A 5,000-nucleotide genomic window follows, 5' to 3' on the forward strand; every position below is an offset into this window, starting at 1 on the left:
CACACCCCCACATAGAAGGGACATTCCCCCCCCCCCACACACACACACATACATGCAGAAGGGACCACACACCCCCACACACACACACACAGACGACACCACACCCCCACATAGAAGGGACATATCCCCCCCCCCCCCCACACACACACACACACACACACACATACAGAAGGGACCACACACACACACACCCCCACACAGACGACACCACACCCCCACATAGAAGGGACATATCCCCCCCCCACACACACACACACACACATACACACACACACACACACATACACACACACACACACACACACACACACACACACACACACACACACACAGAACAGTTTTTGTTTTAACGGTTGTTTGCGCCGGTGGCATTACTGTGGAGCCGCATGGCTGTGTGGTGGAAGGGAACACAGTTGTTTGTTTTGAAAGAGTGTGAATTATGTAAGCCCTCCCTGCCACCTTCTCTCTGATGGATCAGGCCCCTGGGCGCTCTGAGGATCAGTGGTGTTCATATTAAAAACTGAAAATTATATTTTGGTGAGAGAGCTGTGTGTGTTGGGAGGCTTGTAATTGTCTTCTAGCTGGGTGCTGCATTCAGACAGCCGAACACGAGCGCGTGAGCCGAACACGAGCGCCTGAGCTGAACAGCAGGTCAGGGCGGAGCTTGGCTCCTCCCCTCTGAGCTTGAAGCAGATCAGGGCGGAGCTACAGCCCTCTACAGTCCCCAAAACCTCAACTTCAAGTTGAGGGTAATAAAACTGACAAAGTCCTGTAGCTCATCTGGGGGAGCGTGGTGGTAGTAACACCAGGATCTTGGGTTACCAGCAAGTGTCATCACTCATGCAAATGATGTCAGACACTGTGAACACAGATAGGAAGGTTGTAAGTCACTGAATACAGATGTGACCATGACACCATGAGACCACCATGTGAGTTCAACCCTTTAACAGCGTGACTGGCCTTGGAAACAACAGCAGTGCTTGAAAACAACTGTGCTTGCAGGTCAATATAATGAAGTGCGACAAAGGTAAACACACTGGCGTGCCGTGTGCAAACATCGTTTTGACCTCATGTGCAAACATCAGCCTGTGTTCGCTGGCATGTTGGGCACAGACTAGTAGGATAAGAAGATCAATTTGTTTATTGCAGTTATATTGCTAAATGCTACATCATAAAAATCAATTCATGACCTCTCAATGTAATGTGATTTAATGTTGTCCTGATTTATCCTTGCCAAAACAATACCTGCTTGTTGTGTCATGTGATTTATTAAATCTTCAGCAATTAAGACACCCAAAAAGCTCATCTGTAGAGTGAACGACTTACAGTGCACAATAAGTAAGTGTTGTGAGAGTTTGAGATATCATGTGGCTGCTGACGGAGTTGGACAAACATTCTAGTGTGTAGTTCTGACCTAATGACACTTAATCACTCGCTATTTTAATGAACGAGATTAGTCAGCACACGTCAGTGTGGAAACAGCCGTGACACCACTGTGAGCTTCAGGCAGGACGTTCCTTTACCCAAAATCCCCTTGACAGTCGTTTCTGGCATTGCTACATTTGGACTGCATGCTGTTTATATGCTGTGGCGTATTCCTGTCTCCTCCAAACTCACACCAGCAAAACACAGAAGCACTTTTACAAATGGGAGTCTGTAGCTTTTTCCCTGTTTTGACAGCTAATACATCACCATGCGTAATTGTGTGTGTGTGTGTGTGTGTGTGTGTGTGTGTGTGTGTGTGTGTGTGTGTGTGTGTGTGTGCGTGTGTCAGTATCGTTAGCTTGGCCTCAGTGCTGTTGGGATGTTTTAATGAAAACTCTCCTCCCAAGCCCAAGTTTGGAATATTTATGCATGTGAGACTTGTGGATGTGAACAGACTAAAATGCATCACTCATTGTGGTGTAATACACCTGCTGTCCCTGTGTTCATGTGTGGCTCTACTCTGTCCCCGTGCTCATGTGGCTCTACTCTGTCCCTGTGCTCATGTGGCTCTACTCTGTCCCTGTGTTCATGTGGGGCTCTACTCTGTCCCTGTGTTCGTGGGGCTCTACTCTGTCCCTGTGCTTATGTGGCACTACTCTGTCCCTGTGCTTATGTGGCTCTACTCTGTCCCCGTGCTCATGTGGCTCTACTCTGTCCCTGTGTTCGTGGGGCTCTACTCTGTCCCTGTGCTCATGTGGCACTACTCTGTCCCTGTGCTTATGTGGCTCTACTCTGTCCCTGTGCTTATGTGGCTCTACTCTGTCCCTGTGCTTATGTGGCTCTACTCTGTCCCTGTGCTCGTGGGGCTCTACTCTGCCCCTGTGCTTGTGTGGCTCTACTCTGTCCCTGTGCTCGTGGGGCTCTACTCTGTCCCTGTGCTTGTGAGGCTCTACTCTGTCCCTGTGCTTATGTGGCTCTACTCTGTCCCCGTGCTTATGTGGCTCTACTCTGTCCCTGTGCTTATGTGGCTCTACTCTGTCCCTGTGCTTATGTGGCTCTACTCTGTCCCTGTACTCGTGGGCCTCTACTCTGTCCCTGTGCTCATGTGGGGCTCTACTCTGTCCCCGTGCTCGTGGGGCTCTACTCTGTCCCTGTGCTCATGTGGCTCTACTCTGTCCCTGTGTTCGTGGGGCTCTACTCTGTCCCTGTGCTCATGTGGCTCTACTCTGTCCCTGTGCTCGTGGGGCTCTACTCTGTCCCTGTGCTCATGTGCCTCTACTCTGTCCCTGTGTTCGTGGGGCTCTACTCTGTCCCTGTGTTCGTGGGGCTCTACACTGTCCCTGTGCTTGTGTGGCTCTACTCTGTCCCTGTGTTCGTGGGGCTCTACTCTGTCCCTGTGCTCGTGGGGCTCTACTCTGTCCCTGTCCCATTAGGGTAAGGGTTAGGTTTAGCATTAGGGTAAGGGTTAGGTTTAGGAAATGAATGTATTTCCTGTGCACTGGATCTGAGAAAACCTGAGCATGGGTCTCCCTCCATTGACACATACATCTGAAACTCACAGAGAGCATGTCAATCAGCAGATGAGCTGAGTCTAGGGTTAGGGTCAGGGTTAGGGTTAGGTGTGGGCACAGCTCCATCTCGACAGAGGAAACCCCATTATGGATTGAGTCCCGTGTGTTCAGGCTCAGTGACAGTTACACTCGTTACTTCTGAAGAGAGCACAGTGTGACCGTCACTTTCCTCCATTATATGGAGTATAGCGGCTCTGTGTAGATGCACCTGAGGCTTTTGTGTGTGTGTGTGTGTGTGTGTGTGTGTATGTGTGTGTGCTGAGAGGGGCCATCACACACCTGAGGGCCTGTGTATATGTGTGTGTGTGTGCGTGTGTGTGTGTTGTGTGTGTGTGTGTGTGTGTGTGTGTGTGTGTGTGTGTGTGTGTGTGTGTGTGTGTTTGTGTGTGTGTGTGTGCTGAGAGGGGCCATCACACACCTGAGGCCTGTGTATATGTGTGTGTGTGTGTGTGTGGTGTGCTGAGACGAGGCCCTCACAACGCACCTGAGGCCTGTGTGTGTGTGCTCAGAGGGGCCCTCACTCACACTGAAGAGTCACTCCTGAAGCGATTACATGGGCTGTTAACTTAGCTCAGCTCCAGAAACTCTGCATGGTCTTCTTGTTCTTGTGGGGAAAGGGAGGTGTTTAGGGAGTGACACAGTTGATGGCAGTTATTGACTGAATGGCAGATTCTAAGGGTTTGCTTCAAGATCTTCTAGTGATACTTAAGGGAATATGTTATTTTAGAATTCGTTTTCAACATTACTGCCTTGTCACACGGATTTAGAATTCTCAGTGGATCCCGTCTCTCTGCTCATGGAGACCACAGCTCTACTAACGATGACAGTCTTCTGGTGCGGCTGAGATTTGTGTGGTTCCGTGATGGAACTCCTGGCACAAACAGGCGGGTTTGCAGACAGCTTGCACCACACAAGGTGCAGATACTTCCGCAGCAGTGTGACGGCTTGGCTCGACCGGACAGTGCACTACACCCAGGATGTTATCACAGCTCTGCTTACTGGGGCCAGACAGCATGTCGAAAAAGTGCTGGACCTCACACTGGGGCACACTGACTATAACTCCCACATCCACCGTCAGTGGCTACATGCGTTGTCTCTAACACCACCACAGCTGACTAGCTGAACATCTATCCACTAAGATAAATTGACGTTGCGTCTCTTGGCATCCTGGTGCATGGCACTGAGTCAACAGAATCACCAGGACATCCATATAGAACAGCACAAAACGTAGTTATGATCTGGATAAAGACTGCATTACCATTGAACATAGATGTACAACTCTAGTCATGTATAGACAGAATATCATCACATGTTCAATGGTATTGTCCTCATCTACAGTGCCCCCTGGGGGTTTATTTGGTACATTCTCGCTTCAGATGGTTGACTGCATGGCAAATCACACACTGTGGGACTCTTGTTTGCTTTAGACTGAGTGGCTTAGAAATCAGCCATTGACAAACCAATGTTTTCCGACTCCCATACTTTGTCACTTTGTCAGCTCTAGTACTAGTCTGTCTTGTGTAGATATGCTTTGGAATGTTGTACTTGCATATCACATTATCTTGAAACACATGGTGATCTTTAACATCACCTTTGGTGATTACATTTAGACTACGTAGGTCAAGAGCTTTGATGATCATATTAACCTATCTAGATCAGGAGTTGTGCTTATTTCTGCATATCCAGTTGTTTCAGGTAAAACTCAGTGACTGAATTTGTGGGCTTTTACTGGTTAACAGCTGAGTGACTATGGTGACCTACCTGGCTCCCAGTTTAATCATCTGACGTGTATTTGTATTGCTGGTGGCAGCAGAGGTCGAGCACATGGACTTGGCATTGTGTGATCTGGTAACACTACTGAGTCTCTCAGTTGTGTGATCTGGTAACATTGTGTGATCTGGTAACACTACGGACTCTCTCAGTTGCATGTATTAAACCTCTGCCCCTCACATTAAAATGTACTAACGGTTTTCCTTACCAGTTTCTGTATTATAAAGGCGTCAA

General features: G+C 48.6%; 1 protein-coding gene across 1 annotated transcript in view; it reads left to right on the forward strand.

The window, feature by feature from the left end:
* Window positions 1–5,000, forward strand: part of prex2 (phosphatidylinositol-3,4,5-trisphosphate-dependent Rac exchange factor 2) — an 88,295-nt gene that overhangs the window by 78,916 nt on the left and 4,379 nt on the right. The window lies entirely within an intron of this gene.

The sequence above is a fragment of the Brachyhypopomus gauderio genome, chromosome 7, assembly GCF_052324685.1.
Source record: "Brachyhypopomus gauderio isolate BG-103 chromosome 7, BGAUD_0.2, whole genome shotgun sequence".
NCBI lineage: Eukaryota > Metazoa > Chordata > Actinopteri > Gymnotiformes > Hypopomidae > Brachyhypopomus > Brachyhypopomus gauderio.